The following is an 18,747-nucleotide window of genomic DNA, read 5'->3' as shown; positions in this document are numbered from 1 at the left end:
TATACATCAGTGACCTTCCATCTAATATCACGTCCACAATAGGGCTTCCTGCGGGCAGCTGTTTAATTTATCCATAAATAGCTAATACTCGTGACTGCCCCGCCCCGTTCTGCAAACTGATCCGAAGAAAATCATGACTTGTTGCTTAGAAGGGCAACTACAAACATTGATATTAGCAAGCGCATGCAAATGAGGGTTGTTAAGAAAATTAACCTGTTATTGACTCAATCCAGCTTCCTCGCTTCATCTTGTATTGGAAAAATTTTATGTGTATTTAAGCGCCTATTTTCGACACGATCTGACTTCAAATTCAAAGAGTATTGGTTATGTCATATTACCGGTCTAAGTCGATTTAAGGTCGTAAAAACAAATTTTGAGATTTGTTTTCGCGTTCAATCTTGATAAAAGTAAACGTCTCAAACCGGAAACCGTAAATATAACCAAACGAGAAGTGCACCGTGTAGTATTTGAATATAGTCCATAATGCCGACACTGAAAAAGAAGCCGATGCCGCGCGTGAAATAAACAGGGCCGGGCACCCGCGCTCGGGGTGCTCGAGACTCAGAGACCATGACCAGCAGCCAGCGGTTGTAGCGGCTGTACCGCACTGGCTAAATTGCTCATCTACAGCTGGGAGACTCGTCGCCCCTGTGAGGCAGACCAAGTTCTAGGCTGTATAAACACACACACACAACCCAATTAATTTTTTTAGCCGGCGGTTGTCATTCCTTCTTTGAGCTTCAACGACGGGCCCCTGGCCGCCGCCTGATCAGAAATACTACATTTTGGCGACGAGGATGGGATTTTGTTAACGAACTCCGCGCCGCGGATGGGTGGTGGCCGACACTGGCAAGTACGCTAATCCATTTATCGCTAAGTTTACTTCGTGCTCAACGTTCGAGCCTGTCCCAACATGGCGGCTGTTCCATTCCCAGCTCCCCCGCCATTTGTGCCAACGCCAGGCACCCCCATACAGCCTTGGAAGACATGGAAATTGAGTTTTATGAATTACCTCGATGTTATTAAGCGGATCAGTATTCGGCTAAGCGCAAACGTGCCTTACTTATAAGCTTGCTTGGCCAGGAGGGCCAGCGAATAGTAGCTACATTTAACATGGCAGGACCCGCCGTGAACGAGAACGTCACAGAGTTTGACGTTTTATTAACGGCTCTTGACGGTTATTTCGCTGCTGGTACGAACGTGGTCCTTGAGCGGAAAAAGTTTCACAGTCGTGTCCAGGCGCCCGGCGAAAGCGTACTGGATTTCCTTGGAGCGCTCCAGCACCTCGGATCGTTTTGCGACTATGGTGACTCTCTTGACGATCGAATCGCGGAGATGTTTTCGACGGGACTTAGATCATCGGAGGTACAGGATCGGTTGATCCGAGAGTCTGTGGGGGCTGCCGCACCGAGCCTCGAACGTGCTGTCTCCCTTGCACAATAGTTCGAGCAGACATCTCGAGACTGCGATATGTACCATCGATTAGGAGCCGGTTCGCGTTCTGGCACATCACAGTTGTCCTCCTCCGTTGATCGGGTTGTCGCTCCGCCCTGTCAAAATGACCGCTCTCTACAGCAGTTCGTCGCTAACCCTAGTCAAGATGGCGGGGTTCGGCATGCTGTAGGCGTTTCCTACTCACCTTTTCACCAATCTCGGGTACTGACCCGTACCTCGGACCGTCGTTCGGCGCGTGATGCACCTCCGGGAGCACACACTTTTCCGCGTGACGAAGTGCCATGTCAATTTTGTGGCCGTCGGCCCCATCCCCGAGAGATGTGCCCTGCTTCGCGGGCAACGTGTTTCTCGTGTGGCAAGTCCGGGCATTTCGCTAACGTCTGCCGGAGTTAGCCGCCTCCACCCGTCGGCAGCGATCGACGTCAACTAGCCTTGCCGACTGGACGTGGCCAATCCTTCGGGCGCCGGCACCAGCGTTCCGGAGCTGGTCATGCCAGCACTCCCATCCATGGCATCGTGACGTTCCCGGACGACGACGACGACCTACGACCCAGCGTGTACACTGTTAGGTCTTACGATGAGTCGCCGCAGCCAGCCAGCCGACGACGACAAAACTGCATTGCCGATGTACAGGTAAACGGCATCCCGATGTCTTTGTTAATTGACACTGGATCGGAAGTTTCTATCATCTCTGAGCCCACCTTCCAAAGAATTACCAGGAATTGTCGAATTCAATTAATGAAACCACCGCGCACTTTGGTGCATTACCTTCAGGGATCCATCCCAGTCTTAGGCTGTTTTCACGCAAATGTCGCTTTCAACGATCGCTTCGCGACCATCCTCTTCTACGTTGTGAGCAAGGGACGTTATCTGCTCGGCACAGACGCCGTCCGTGATCTCAAGCTTATTTTGTCAGGGGTACAGCTGAAATGTTTTTATATTAATGCAGCTGACTCCCGATCGGCCGACCACGGACATGTGAAATCGGCTGACATCCCGCAGTCACCGCGCACCGCGGGTTCCTCTACTTCAAGATCACAAGTTCCGAGCTCATCTGATGCTCCAAGTAGTCCACTCACACCATCATTTTACAAGACTTCAAGTCCTTCTGGTTCCGCTAGCGACCATTTCCCATCATCTTCAAGTGCTCCTTCTTCTGATACTTCAGAACAGAAATCAAAGTCTTCTTCGGTGAGTGATTTCTCCAAACTGCCACCTGGTTTCGAAGAATTTGAAGATCTTTTCAGTTCTGAGCTGGGACTGGTTAAAAATCACACTCATACAGTTACTGTACGGCACCATGTTCCACCAGTACAGTCAAAGCTCCGTCGCTTACCGCTTACTCTGCGTGATGCGGTCACAGCAGAGATTCTGAAACTTGAGCGACAAGGCGTCATCGAGCGCGTTAATGCCTCGGAATGGGTTTCACCTATCGTCGTAGTAAAAAAGAAAGACGGCGGAATCTAGATAGAACGTCCAGTTCTATCTAGATGATGTCATTGTATATGGGTCAACCCAACAGGAGCACGATGATAACCTGCGAGACGTACTCAAAAGAATCGCTCAGGCAGGAATGAAATTAAATCGAAAAGCTGTTTTTAATGTTCATGAACTTTCTTTTTTGGTCATCGTTTGCCTGCAGAAGGCATAGCACCCCTTCCGTCGAAGATAGACGCAGTCCTCAACTTTCCAGAGCCAACAGAACCTTCACAATTGAAGGCCTTTTTGGGTCTTGTAGAGTATTATAGTAAGTTTCTTCCACATTGTGCCACGGTCGTTGAACCCCTTCGTCGTCTTCTACGCAAGGGTGTATCTTATGTCTGGTCCCCTGATGTAGCTGTTAGTTTCAAAAATATCAAGTCCTGCATTCAGCAGGCACCAATACTCTCTATGTTCGACCCTACCATTCCTGTCATAGTCTCAACCGACGCCTGTAATTACGGTTTAGGGGCTGTTCTCCAGCAACAACACGGACGACAGCTGAAAACCGTTGCGTTCGCGTCCCGTTCTCTCATGGAGGCTGAACGAAAGTATTCTACTGGCGAAAAGGAAGCTCTGGCTATACTGTGGGCTTGTGAAAAATGGCATGTTTATTTGTGGGGTCGGCAGTTCACCATCCGTACTGACCATCAAGCACTTGTCACCCTGATGACAACTCAAGGAACTGGCGTCCGGCCTCATCGTATCAGCCGTTGGGTTGCCAGACTTTTTAATTATAATCTTATCATGGAATTTCAGAAAGGCAGCAACAATCTCGTCGCAGACGCTTTGTCTCGCCTTCCAGTATCAGATACAGAGAACGGCACAGTTTTTAAAGAAGAGGTCGTTTCTATCATCTGCGCTTGCCTTAACCAGAAGGATTTCCAAGAAGCAACTGCTAGAGATCCCGTGCTCCCTCAAGTTATGACGTTTATTTCTTCATCATAGCCAGAGCGTAATAAGCTGTCTTCAGAGCTGAAGTCATACTTTTCCGTTCGCGAGCAGCCTTCCGTGATCGATGGACTTCTTTTTCAAGGAGAGAAAATCGTAGTTCCATCTAGCCTTCGGAATCAAGTGATTGAGGTTGGTCACGAAACGCATCAAGGAATTTCGAGGACCACAAGCCTTATCAAAGAACTTTACTGGTGGCCTCACATCTCCATGCAAATTAAGGCCTACGTGCAGCATTGCACAGTCTGCCAAGCGACCGACAAGCCAGCTAAGTCATCTCCCGCGCCTCTGCAGCCGGTAGAGTTTCCATTACATCCTTGGACCAAGCTTGGCATAGATATCGTCGGCCCATTCGAGCAGGCACCTGCCAAGGAACGATTTTTCATCACTGTAGTGGATTACCACAGCAAATGGCCGGAAGTGGCAGCTGTCTCCATTGTCACGACTGGTTCGGTCATCAGTTTCCTGAAGTCGATTTTTTCTCGTGAGGGACTACCCCAGGAGATTACCAGCGATAACGGACCTCAATTTACTTCAAGGGAATTTTCACAGTTCCTCGAGACAAATGGAATAAAACACACCAAATCTGCGTTATACCACCCGCAAGCGAATGGTCAAGTGGAAAGATTTAACAAAGTTCTGAAATCTACTATTCAGTTGGCCCTTGTACAACAGCGTTCTATATACGACACAATCAGTGAGTATCTTGGTGTATATAGAAGCACACGCCATGCTGCCACGGGAGAAACCCCAGCTTTTCTCTTACATGGTCGCAATCATCGTACACGTTTACACCTTCAAGGAAGGAATACCAATGAGCCTTCAATACCACAGGTTGAAGTTCGACAAGGGTTACCGAATAGGGTCCAGGTATATCAGAAAAAAATGAAGCAGTACTCTGACTCACGCAGAGCCGTAAGGTTCCATCTTTTGCACCTGGAGATTTTGTAAAGATTTTCAAGTCAAAACGAAAAGGCAAAATGCGACATAAATATTCAACTCCGCAGGAGATCCGTGAAAGGATTGGTCCGTCTACATACAAACTCGACGATGGAACAACGTGGAACGCTGAAAGGCTCACTCGAACGACGCTGCAGCCTTCGAAGAAGTATTCTTGGGCTCTAGAGGACGATATTTTCCCCGCATCTCCCTCACCCCTTGCAGTAAATGTTCCTGGCTGCCCTCCTCGTGCAGTTCCTGAGGTTCCTGGTTCAGCGGTTCCAGGTGCTCAGGTTCCTGGTGCCACTGGGCTCGGCTTTATGGCGCCAGATGTTCATGGTCGTGGCCCATCCCCGCCACGTGCTTCTCCGCCATGCATTGACGGAGCTGTTCACCACCTTCTTGGGCCTGCAAACCCGACTCCTGTTTCATTTTAATGGTCCAAGTTCTTCACTGCTTGGACTTGGGTACTGCAGCTCTCTGCCTGACTCCAGTTCGAGCGGCAGATCCGCAGGGCCCTCCTCTGTGGACTCCGAGGCTGGCGTCACGTCTCCAGTGCATGAGTCCCCAATTGATTCTGCGCCTGATTGTGTTTCGGGTGCTGGTCCTGAGCCCGAAGGTTCAGCTACGCCTAATACAATCGCCGCGTCCACCACGGATGCTGTTTTCGGTGCACCATCATGCTCATCGCCACCACACTTGACTGCAAGCACGCCTACTGAATCGGGCTTCGGCACGCCTGTTTCAACGCCTCTACCATCGACATTTCAAGTAGAAGGACGCCCAAGACGTCATACACGTTTAGCAGAACGATTTAAAGACTATGTCATGAATATCTTGGACATGAGCCCATCATCCACATCTCATGAAATCATGGACATTTGAATCTTTGGACTAATTTTTTTTTCTTTTCTTGAAACTTTCGGTTCAGTGTAAAGTGTAATTTTTGTTTCAAGAAGTAGTGGTAATTTCCTCCCCTTTTTTGTTTTTTTTTCTTTTGTGAAGAGAAGGAGAGAATACGTTATGTGGCAATTTCCTCCTTTTTGGTCTCTGTTTTTCTTTTCTGTCAAGGGAGGGAGAGAATATGTAGTATTTGAATATAGTCCATAATGCCGACACTGAAAAAGAAGCCGATGCCGCGCGTGAAATAAACAGGGCCGGGCACCCGCGCTCGGGGTGCTCGAGACTCAGAGACCATGACCAGCAGCCAGCGGTTGTAGCGGCTGTACCGCACTGGCTAAATTGCTCATCTACAGCTGGGAGACTCGTCGCCCCTGTGAGGCAGACCAAGTTCTAGGCTGTATAAACACACACACACAACCCAATTTATTTTTTTAGCCGGCGGTTGTCATTCCTTCTTTGAGCTTCAACGACGGGCCCCTGGCCGCCGCCTGATCAAAAATACTACACACCGCCCCTTAAAAAAAAAAAAAAAAAAAAAAAAAAAAAAGTCTGTGGTGCTTTTCTGTTGAAAGGTTGCTGAAAAAAGCTATCAGAGGATAAAAATTGCCAACAGCTTTTCATCTGACTTTTTCTAGCCTTTCTGTTGACTTTCTTTTGAATACTAGCCCAGTTTTTAATAAAGAAGTTTCCGCGGCGTCCAAGATGCTTTTCCAAAACTTTTAAATTGAAAAGCCACAGCTTTTTCAATAAAAAAATTACAGCCCTTTAAAAATTTAAAAAAAAATGCTTTACACCTTAGCCATCATTCAACAAATTTCTGAAGCTACTAAGGCTTTCCTTTTGCTCCAAATCGGCTGCCGCAAAATAACGTAAAATAAAAGACGCAATTTTTTTTAAAATTATTTTTACTTTGTTAGGAAATGGTGTCCTTGTGGTATTTGAAAGCACCACACATACATCCCACAACTACACATTAGAAACGAACACACTCACCAACACTGTGAAGCAATGAACACCTAAATCACACCCCCGTTGACTGCTTCAGAGTCTTATATAGCCTACATTTTGCACATAATCATATGGCCGGTGACCACCTTTGCACTTATTAAGGTTCCAAATATCCGATCTCCTTCTCGGATGTCTGTCAAGGGGAACAGTATTTTGAAGTTCGTGGACTTTATCTCTTACTAAAAATATTGGTACAACTAATAATAAATCGGTGCAGTCGCTAAAACGACATCCACAAAACTGGCTCCTAGAGAAAATGTTATGTTCTCTGCATAGCACCACTCAAGGCGAAGATAGTCAAGGCAGTTGCTCCACATTAAATAGTTATTTTGTTTTTCTTTACTAGTTGTCTTGTTTAATGGGGTCAATAAGTCGCTATAGTAACTCACAAAGAAGGAAGGGCTAAGCGTGTCTTTCGAACGCCTATAGCATCCCATGTCTTCCGTCCTGCTTTGACTGCGAGCGCGGGCGCTCCAGGAGCGCGCGACGCCGAAGCGTTGTCAAGGGTAGAAGGCTCGCGCTGAAGGCGGGACAACTGAAGTTTGTGGGATTTTGCTAACTACCAACACAAGTACCGATAGAGTAACCAAAGGGTTGTCTCAACAGCCGCGGCGATCTCAAAGAAGACGTCAAACCGCGGGTAGGTTCGATAGATTACCTCCGTCGGTGCCAATGGTCGACTACCTTGTCTTACTCCCTAGCATATAGCGGAAGAGAAGACACACGTGCCAGAGTAAGGACAGAGTCCAAGAGCATTTATTAATACACTCTCAAAGTGAACTACAATGCCCTCATCCAAAATGCCCCCCGCGCCGGCATGGTAAGAAAAGGACCTGACCTGCCAGGCGCGGGGTTCCGGAGAGCCAAGACCGGGGAAGCATCGGAGAAGTTGCCGACGCACATCCTATCACTTTCGCGGTCACCGGACGAGTCCCTTTCCCGAAAGCGGGAAGACAAGAGGCGAAATCTCCTCGCCTGTCAGCAGTGATCTGCATCCGAGAGGGGGAACGGAAAAAGGTCCCTCTGGGAGAGAGTGAGAGGAGAGCCCCCCAAGCCAGGCGGCCCTCCGCCTCACGAGCAGGTTGGAGCTCACGGCGAAGGAGGCCGAGTGTTCCGACCTGCGGCCGTTGTCGCAGCCATCGGGAAAGGGAGACCACAGGAATCTCCACAAGCTCCTCCCTCTCACCCTGTGAGGCTATTGAGAAACTTGGTGACTTTTGACTTCTAGTCAAGATGCATAATGTTCAATCAAATGTCAACAGAAAGTCTGTAGCTTTTCTATTGCCACCGGCTACAGAGAGTCAACTGAACATTTTCAACACGAAGTAAACCGAGCGTCTGCTGTCTTTCTGATGACACTGTCAACAGGAAGTCAGCAGAAAACAAATCAGGATAAAGTTAATAGGAAGTCAGCAGCTTTTATTTTGACTCAGGCTGAAGAAAATCGTCAGATAAGTTTCAACACAACATCAACAAACTTTCTGTTGACTATGTCAACAGGAAGTCAAAGTCAAAAGAAAGTAATCAAAGTCAACAAGAAGTCAAGACCTTTTCAATAAAAAGTCAGAAATCATTTTTACAGGTGGCTGCCCTTTGCGACCGGAGTCATCATCGTTATTAAACAACTTGGTAAGTAATAAAAAAATCATTACTGTTATTTAAAGAAGAGGCTTTGAAAAACAAGGAGCACTCGCAAAGCACCACTTCTTTTAAGAGGACAAAACAAAGCCCGACCCCAACCGACACCAAAGCCTAACTTACTAATCACCGAACGCAACGACCAGCAGAAATGCTAGGAAAATCCCATGGGGTCATCATCAGTCAGAGTGGCGTCGTTGCGTATTCAAAGAAAAGGGCAACTCTACGCTGCAATGTTTTCTTGAACCAGTTTTAGGGCAGGGAAAAGCGTGCACCCCCCCCCCCCCCCCCCCTTTCCCCCTTCCCAAAACATCGAATATGCGCGGCGGCATTAGTTTTCGGGCGTCTTTCGCAATTCTCCCCGCGCGTACCTCAAGCTTTCCCCTCCCGCTCGTTTCGTCGATTTTGTCGGGCCCTAGAAACATGAGGACCGCACCTCACCTCGCCGCATGCATGCAGATAATTAATGGCGAGCGCAAACCCCACAGTAGGCAACCGGGCTAATCAGTAAGGGCCACCGAAATAAAGCCACAACCAAAAACGCAAAAGAAAACAAAAGTGGACAGAACGAAGACTAAAGAATAGCGCGAGAGCTTAAATTAGTTAGCGATAGTACCCCTCACAAAATGCGGCCAGGATAAGAAGGGAACACATGACCTCATACACGAGTGGTATGCGCTGCTTCATAGTGAGCGTTCCCGAACGCTGATTGGTTCGCTCGTCGGAGAGAGTGAACTCCGGTCACTGCGTCCCTCGTCGGAGGGACGCAGTGACCGGTGTTTTTGTTGTTGTTGGTTCTTGATTTTTTTTGTACAGCGATTGATCGACACGTACGGCCCGTAGCTTTGGCTTCATGCAGGGTCCGCTAATGCGAAACTGGGGCTGCTCGGTTCGTGGAGACCCGCACCGCATTATGGGTCTTTGGATGTGAGCCGAGGGCGGAGCTTGTCCAGAGAAGTTCCCGTCTAATTTTTCAGTCTGCCCAACACGGATTTGGGCGTACAAGTAATTAAGCCAGCTTAGGGCAGGAGGCCACGCCACCGCTCGGTTCAGCGTGCCTAGGTGGCGGGTGAAAAATGCGGTAGTGTACTCTCTTGTGTGGACGCGTACTTTTCCTTCTTACCCCTTTCATACACGCCCCGGAATTAAAGGGGGAAAACAAAATTGCGTAATTTGTTTGCATTTTGTGTTTCTCGGTACTGACACGTATGAGGTGCCTCCCAGGGCGAGCCACTCGGAGATCAGACGGGACACCGACCGTTCCATCTCCTGGCCCCGTTCTCAAGATGACTGTACCGGTAGCACGCAATACAACGCTGCAGACGGTCATACTAATTATACCGTTCTATTGAAAGTTCGAAGAAAACAAGAAGGCGGTCGGAGCTTTCTGGAATAACTTGAAGAGCACCCTCCTGCAAGCCTCAGGGTGCCAACGTTCTTCTAACAGGATTAGGGAGCTTCTTCAACTGTTAAAACGACCCCCCTCCCCCCCCTTTAAAAAAAAAAAGTAACTTTTCGCTTTGATTAATTGGTGTTTCTTTTTCCGAATATGAAACTTTCTAGGATGGGCGCAGGGCCGCGATCTACTTTACGTTGTCGTTCGTAAATGTATCTATGTGCGTTTGAAGCGCTCAAAACTATCTTCAAGTTTTCATGGCGGATGCTAAGCAAGCGTTTACTGTCGGTCTTCTCGCCGGGATTTCGCGAGACGTTCACCATGTGTGTCAATTTTATGCAACGCAGAGTGTGTGTGGGCCTCTGGCCAGGAGCAGGGCTCCAGAGCGCGAATATATGATCCGCGGTCGCTGAGAGGATAATGAGCGTAGAGCGCCTTTCTTGAATAACCAGCCTTCAGCGTGCGGTCGTTGCCTAGCTTCAGTTGTACTTTGGTGTAGCGCCTGTGCGCTCGAACCTTACTACGGGAGACAGACACCAAAATGTTACCGATTGTAAGAAGGCTCTTGCCGAAGGCGGGCCAACTGAAGGACGGCCTTGATGTTCGTACTGTGTAAGTCACAATATGGTCAACTATAGTCTCTTGTTTCAGCGTAAAATCTGCAGTAGAATCTCCACACCCTGCGGTTGCTTTCTGCCTTCGATAACGCTCCAGCGCACGCGCAGACAAACACGACGGAGTCAGTGGAGGGCAACGAGCGCGGTCTGGAGGCGGAGATTCTCCTGCAGATCTTACGTTGGAATCAGTTCGTTGGAGCAGGGTATAGACTCTGGACTATTCAAAATATCGCCTTCTGTGGTCCGCGCTGCCATCTTTGCCTCCTCGGCTATGGAACGCGTTCTGGTCGTGCGCAGTAGCTCTCTTGTGCAGAATACCAGACTCCGCACATTCGTACACAGCTCAGTGACTCGGTAGTTTCCATGTGAATGACGAGTGCAATATCTTGTTGCAGATTAAGAAAAGCAGGATAAGCTGCTCTTACAAAGCCCTTCACTCTGTCCACCTTAGCAGTGAGAGTCCAGCGTTCGCAAGCTTTGCTGAAGTGTGATAGAGTGGAGAACTTTGTAGGGGAGGAGGAGCTGGTCTTGCTGTTTTTAACGTACAACGGGTATAGACTGGTGTTGAGGAGTTCAGGAGCGGCCATTCGCGAGATTGTGACCCTACTTTTTGTCCCATCATCCGGTGTTTCTCGCGCGTGGTCATTTCTCTGAAAAAGGAGGGCATGCCATACACTCAAAAAAAAAAGAAAAGGTGTGTTCTTACACCCTTTTTCCCATATAATACACCTCAAAACTTCAGTTCGACGTACAGCCCACTGACGTCGATCTGGTGTACTAACTTTCACGACAGGCTTGATAGCCGTGCGGTACAACTTATTAAAATGAATAGTGTACGTGTTACTGACTACAGAAAAAAAAATAATAATCGGGGTTTTCTTGGTCCTATTGAAAAAACTCAGTGTTTTCTTTCTGTGGTCTTTGATAAGTACTTTAGCTATTTAATGAGTTATAATGCACCGTTATCAAGCCCCTCGTAAAATTGGGGGCCGTCTGTTCGACTATAGGGCGCTGTACGTCGAAATGAAGTTTTGGGGTGCATTATATGGGACAAAAGGGTGTAAGGTGATACCTTTCTTTTTATTTTAGAGTGTACAACTTGAGGCAGAGCAAGCCTCGCGGGTACGGGGTTCCAACAACAAAACAATAACACGGAGGCATCAAGCAGGAAAATAAAAAAGCATGTCGGGGAGAGCCCATCCCAACATCTTCTCATTCATTAATTTTATCGAGCGAGACAAGCCCCTGGCAAGGATAATGCTGCTTGAGATTGCAAATGGAGATGCCGCGCGTGCATGCGCAAGGCAGACGAGGATTAATAAGGACAGGAAACTTGCTGGGCTTGAGGCTTCTTAAACAGTGCCGTCATTTCGTGGTTTTTGTTTCCAGTTTCTTAGTCTTGCCCAGGAAGTTTTCTGACTCTAAGCTTTATTCATAGTAGATTCAATTTGTATGCCCTTAAAAAAAAGAAAGGATAATTCATTGCAATGCTGGTCTGCGATCGTTTTTTACGTTGTGATTTATCTGTTCCCTTAGGTCATTTACCCAACGTTATTTACACATTTTTTTTTTTTTTTTGTTATAGCAATGGACGAGGCGATATTTTTTCCCCAGAAATACACGAAAACAATTGTTGGTGTTCCTAGGTAAATTTTCTCATTAAGGCAATTTACGGTCTGATATGATCAAGGATTTCCGCCTGTTTAATTAAAGGCTTAACTAAAGTCTTATCGGCACCGACATCACAATGGCGGCCCTCGCCGGGCTTTGGCTTCTGCGACGTGCCGTGATCGTTCTAGCGGTAGCTCTAGTCCCGAATCATACCTCTTCCGACAATATTTTCTGCCACGATATTTTCAAATACCTCCCTCAATCTTACGCAATAGAAATGCTTCGCTGGAGCGGACCGTGGGCGGCGATACGACGGACTCCGCCATCTTTAACTCTATAAGTGGTATTCCATGAATGTGCATATTCCATTTTGCCAGGGAGCTCCACCGTCGCGCCGCCATCTTGGAGGTCACGTTTGCGTGTTTTTGTTTCGGAAGCTTTGGCACGGTGGCCTAAAACCTTCTAAGCTTGTAAAATGCGGCTAAACCATGCTGAAAGAAACGGCCAGACGAAAGGCGACACGCAGTGCGGCCTAGGCGGGGCGAGAAAGAGACCTCGAAGATGGCGGTCGATGCCAGCGCACCTAGCGAGGGACGTCACGTGAGTGGCATTTATTGGGTCGAACCCCCCCGTAAAGTGAGGTAGGACAGCTCAGTTGAACTCAATGATCGTTAGCGGCTCAATGGCAGTTGGCGGCGCCGTGTGACTCCGGCCGATCTCGATTGAGCCAACTGTCGCTGGCTTAATGAAAGTTAAAAGCTCTAGTGTAACTAGGGTATTATAACTCGGTTTCCCGTGTTTCATTTCAAACCCCAGTCTCTGGAGAAGAACGGCAATAAACAAAAAGACACAACTCTGCTCTTGTTTTTTGTTTTGTTTTTATTCAAACGGAGGGCGACACGTAGGCGAAAGTAACTTGTTTACAAGAAGAGATGCTCCACTCTGGTCATGGGAAACATCGACGATGCGGTGGAACGAGTCGAGATACAGCACTTACGACGCCAAAACAAGACGTAAAGAAAGAAGAAATAGTGGCATACGTCAAAGCGAACAGGGCCGTGTTACGGATACTGTGGAAGTACAAACCACCGTCGCAGTCGGTTTTGCAACGAAAGGGGACGAAGCAGGTCGAAAAGCAAACAGGCTTTCGCTTGGTCTGCCTGTCAGGGCTTGGAAGGGATGGTCGGGCAGAGCGGCGGAACAATAGACCAATCCTCTCATCTCACAAATCATGCCGCTAGCACACTTAGACGAACGAAACACTTTGTTGTCTTTCGTCAACTGAGTCGAAGGGGGCATCTGGTTTCTGCAGAATCAAAACATTACTCACCATTAGCGTCTGGTACCAAGCTACAGAAACAAACCTGCTCTTCTGCAGAAAAACGTCGAGATAATCGAGATACTTCGCAACGATTGATGGCAGGACCGACAGATTGGGTGGCGCAGGTCAGCGGCTGGGTGACTCGCAGACTTGTGCCTATTGTAAAAGCCGTTCATTTTCGCGGCCCCTATTTCTTGTGAACCGGTCACAGAGAACATAATCGCGGCCACAAAATTTTTCGAATTTCTTAATTAGCGAAATTAGCGAAAATTAAGGGCTCGCGAACGTTAAGGATTTTGCGGTATCTTAAATATTCTACTCAAGGTGCTTTATTTCAAATAGTTTTGGTAGTATTTTGGTGTCTTGCAAATACATTTTTTCTATGCTATTTTCTACTCTATCTTAATTACATTTTTTACTAACTTTGTACTCGGTATCTCAAATACACATTGCAACCTTGCAAAAATATATTTTCCCCGGAACAATCTAGGGATCGTCAGGCTCAAAGGTAAAGCTGAGCCGATTATACACTCAGATTTTACCTTTTGTCTAGAGCTAGAGTGGTTCCGTCAGAGGAGGATTGTAACTCCAACCCTCGGAACGATCACAATGAACCATTTTCAGAAATCGCCGCTTCAGGGTCCAGTATGAAAATGCGCGAACACGTTTTCATCCGTGCATAGGCACTTCCTCGGCCAAAGAAGCTAGATGATGGTGGCTTTATTGAGCTGCAGTGACCTAGATTGGGCTTCCCCAAATCTCTTTGCGTGCCTATTGTGATTTAACGTTTACACCGCGAAGCTCGTTCAAAAGTGTTTATTTCACTTTTTAGAGCGCAGCTCTTAGGTGCGCGCCCTTCCCGCCTTGAGCAGCGTCGCCGTCGGCGTCGGCGTCAGCGTAACCGCGCGGTGCATTATGGGAAGCGTCACAAAATGAAACGCGCGGGTCTCACTCGTGACCCACGCTTTGCATTATGGAACGTTTCCCAGAATAATGTCACACGTGACGTCACGAGGGTCCTGCGCGTTGCATTATGGGGAACGTCCCACGATGCAACGCGCAGGTCTCACTCGTGACCCGCGCATTGCATTATAGGACATTTTCCACAATGACGTCACTGTGACGTCACGAGAGTCCCACGCGTTGCATTATGGGAAACGTGCTATGATGCAACGCGCGAGTCACGAGTGACCCGAGCGTTGCATCATGAGACGTTTCCCATGAGGGGACGTTTCCTCCTTATCCTCCTCTTTTTAATTAGGCATTACAGGGAGTTGTAATTCCGAATTAGACCATTCTTGACCTCAATGCATCAAGAATAATTTGAACTGGTGCAGAGAGTGCAGGGCAAGGAGGTTTAGAAGCAGTTTTGTGGACACTCTCCCTTGTTTCCTGTGTTTCCCTCTTAACCTTCTTTTAGAGCTCAGCCCTTAGGCGCCCGTTTCCGGCTTGAGCGGCGTCGGCGTCGCCGTCAGCGTAACCGCGCGGTGCATTATGGGAAACATCCCATAATGCCGTCACACGTGACGTCACTAGTGACGCCACGAGGATTCCCCGCATTGCATTATGGCAAACGTCCCATGGTGCAACGCGCGGGTAAGAAGGAGGAGGTGGAGGAGGAGGAGGAGGCGGGAAGAGGGGGAGGGAGGAGGATAGAAAGAGAGGAGGCGGAGAGGAGGAGGGAAGAGGAGGAGGGGGGGAGGGCGGAGGGGGAGGAGGAGAGATGCCAGCTACCCGTTGTGCAGGCAATTGATATCACCTTTCATGAATCACAGAGAGGCACTTCTGAAAACGTGGTGTACTGGTTACCCAAGTGGCCATATTCATAGGTACGGGTTTGTGCTCTACCCATCCATCTCTGTGGCACGTCAGACGAAGTTGGTAAATTGTGTGCCGCCAAGGGCAACAACGGCTTGCTCGTGGTGGCTACGTATCTCTCGCCTACGGCACTTACCAAATATTTCGTGCAAGACAAAGAACTTCATACCAGTTATGCAGGAATACATCCATTGGCCCCGAGGGACGTGCACGCGCTGTTTTCCTGTTCCATCTCGGGGGAGCACGCTCAAGACTAGTGCTGAGGAAATGAAAAACGTCGAGCAGTCTTCGACAGAGCCAACAGCAAGTAGGAGGACATCGAGAGTACCACGTGCTTCGTCAAAGTGTTGACTTTAACGCTGTTCACCCGCCTTGCTCCTGCTGTTCTATTTCCTGGCACCGGCAGAACTTAGACAGAGTGGAGCTTCCAGATGTGAGAACTATATTTCCTTTCTCAGGAGAAGCGGGGAGCAAGAATACTACGATATATATATCAGATTGTTTAGTACGGTATATCGCAAAATCGAAATACCTCAAGAGAGGAGGAGGAGGCGTAGAGGACGAGGGGAGGAGCACGGGAGGAGGAGAGGAGGAGGAGGGAAGGAGGAGAAGTTACGGATGAAGAGGAAGGGCATGCTTTCCACTTGTGCCCTCCCCTCCTTCTCAAGACCTGCGCTCTACTTCGGCATTACAAGGAATTCTAAACGTTTCATTTTTTTTTCCATTTTTTTTTCATTTTGAAAGTATAGGTGTTCCTTTTCGGTTTTGACTGGGTCGGGGGGGACGATGTATTCGCTCTTGGTTAATCAGGGACAAAAACTGCTCTCCTCGAGTCGTTATTTCTCCTTAGCGTGCACCTGTGTCGTTCACTCGCGTACCCTTCAACAAGTCTGGCTGCCTGATCAACTTCTAGTTCGGCTCTTATGGATATGCAATGCCAGACTACATAGCGAGTCCCCTGAATTGCGGAGGAGCGTACTACGAACTTATTTCGGGATGCGTCCTGAGCCGAGCCTGCCGCCATACTAAAGCACAGCCTAAACTATTTCGGCACACATTATGTTGCATATCCCGAATTATTTCAAAGTAAACTTCAATTGCAGCAGCTAAGGCGCTTTTTGAAGGTCATAAAGATCACAGCAAAATGTGGTTTTCTGAAAAGTAATAAAAAATAGAGGGCCTTCTTTCTGAATTTTTAATCTTATATTACCAGCTTGCAAAACTCGCCAAGTATCTTCCAATGCAATTGAAATACATTTTCAACGTATTTATACCGTACTCAAGATAGTTCGTACTAAAAGTGACTTAAATACAACTCTAAATACATTTTCAAATGGGTATTTGGCATCTTATCTTAAATACTTTTGTTGAGTATTTGGCACAGCATTGGGTAAAAGGCACGGAAGTCCGCCGTCATCGTAGGAGGAACAGCTATTGTAAGTCTGTGAGGCCCGATATGTATGAAATTAAATTTTTCAATAAATAAATTTACGAGTAAACTTAAAAAAAAAAAACACTATTCACCACACCATTCGTAACTTTCTAACGCACATGTTTACAAAGGTAAGGTACTGGCTTCATCGTTGGGTTCTTTTCTTGGTGTGTGACCTCGTGTATCAATACCGTGACCTCATGAAGTGGTCTAGGGCTGGCGTGCCTGGCATTTGTTCGGCAGGGACGACATATGATTCGCGGTAGACGTCTAGAAATGCCCGTAGCCAAGCGGTCACCTTTCCGTCCACCATTGAAGAAACTCCTCTGCGTCCTCTTATCCCTTTCCAAATATACCTCTGTTCTACGACCTAGCTCGAACACATCAGGCACTTGCGCGGGGTACGGGAATGACTCGAATGCCTGGAACGCAGTGGACCACTCCAGATGGGCCGTTCATCTCCTTTTGGTCTCGACCCCTGCCCGATATTTTGGTAGACTCCGCGAGATGGGGTTCCCGCATTGCCAGCTTAAAAAGGGGGAAAATAAAAAAGTAACATTTTGTAGCGGAGCGCGGTGCGCAATTTACGGGACCGTGAACTTTGCTCGCATAGCGGGCAGCACGCAGAACCGCGGTGGAAGACCAAACGGTGGGTGTACGGCAACACACACGCCGTCAAAAGAATCGCGCGGCCAAAGAATGAGAAGCCAGGTAAAAAGGCACGCGAGCCGCGCCGAGTCTTTTTTCTTGTTTGCAACACGGGGCGAAGACGTCAACTTTCCCACACTTCCGGAAGTCTCGAAGCCCCTGTGCTGGCGGACCGCTGGCAACACTTCCTGACGGTTCGGCTTTGCAGAAACGCCGCTTCTTTTCGCCGCTCTCCGTCGAAGACGCTTTCCTCGACGGCTGCTACTTGCTTGCCTTTCTTTCCTTACGGGCCCGTGTAATGTTGCGGTAAAAGGCGCTGTTCACGCATGCGGGCACGGACGGCATTCCAGCTGCGTCACTCCGTGGACAGGGATTGTGTAAGGCTGGCGCGGAGCGAGTTTGTTGTGTGGCTGGGAGTCTCCGACCATAATGCAAGCATCGCCCCTTCCCCCCCCCCCCCCCCCCCCCCCGCAGAAAAAGAGTTATGATGTTGTGTGTATCTTTACGTAACATGCAAGTCAGCTATATTGGCGTCTTCTGCTTTCGCCCCCCCCCCCCCCCCCCCCTCTTCGCCGCAGGCATCTTTAGGCAACGTAACGTTAGCTAAACCCCTATGTGCGTCTGGTGCCTTCATTGTAGATGAGAAATTTAACCAGTGCAGCACGACCACTATAGCCGATGGTATTTAACGTGCACCATGCAGTAGTAACACAAGTCTGCACACCGGTATGATGCTGATCCAGATCGAAACGAGCAGAAGCGGCAATTGAACCCAGCATATCTGGGTTCCGCAGGGCGAGCTTTCGCTCCATCTACTCCGAGCAGTGGTAAGTAACGCTGTGGACAGAATAAAATTTGTTAGTTGACTTTGAGACGTTTGTTGGCCCCTATTTTCTGTCTTACACTTTTTCTTTTATTTTTTTTCCCAGTCTCAGGATTTTAACATCATGATCAACATACACCAGCTCGCCATCACCTTGAAAATTTTTTTCGTGTACGTAACTTACTTGGTATACGCCAGTAGGTGACGTGTACAGGTCAGCATTACGGCTTTGTTAGCTTCTAGGTGTTGAACATATGCGTTCTCTTGCACGCAGAAAACGAAGGAAGCACTTAAAAAGTTTGTCAACGAGATTTCTTTCAGTGATGGTAAATTAATATCGTATTGTTTCACAACCTTGGGGTGTGAATGTAAAATTTCGATCCGAGAAACCTCAGAATTCACCGATACCGTCAAGTTTAGGTCTGCCACGCAGTCTTCAAAATATTCCTTGGCGTTTTTTTCTTTCGTTTTTTTTTTTGTTGTTTTGTTCCTTTAACAGAAACCACCAGGCACGCTGACGCTGGCAACCTATATACGTATCCGCACTGCAGAAACCCTTGTCTGGGTCGGTCACAGAACTATTCTTATCGAGGGTGTCCGCAGATCTCGCGCAAGCGTGCGCCCGGCAATAACACGGTTACCCGCTCCAACTCCGTAAACAACAGCTTTCAAGCAACGCTGGAAGCTGCACTGCGTGAGCTGGATTCT

General features: G+C 48.1%; 1 pseudogene; it reads left to right on the top strand.

Moving 5' to 3' along the window:
* The first annotated feature begins 5,052 nt into the window (after nt 1–5,052).
* LOC120843077 lies at nt 5,053–5,527 on the top strand (annotated as a pseudogene).
* The last annotated feature ends 13,220 nt before the right edge of the window (nt 5,528–18,747 follow it).

Source organism: Ixodes scapularis, unplaced genomic scaffold (genome assembly GCF_016920785.2).
Source record: "Ixodes scapularis isolate PalLabHiFi unplaced genomic scaffold, ASM1692078v2 PGA_scaffold1__304_contigs__length_218370807, whole genome shotgun sequence".
Classification (NCBI taxonomy): Eukaryota; Metazoa; Arthropoda; class Arachnida; order Ixodida; family Ixodidae; genus Ixodes; species Ixodes scapularis.
The sequence above is the reverse complement of the archived record's forward strand: the minus strand, read 5'-3'. Positions and strand labels throughout refer to the sequence as shown.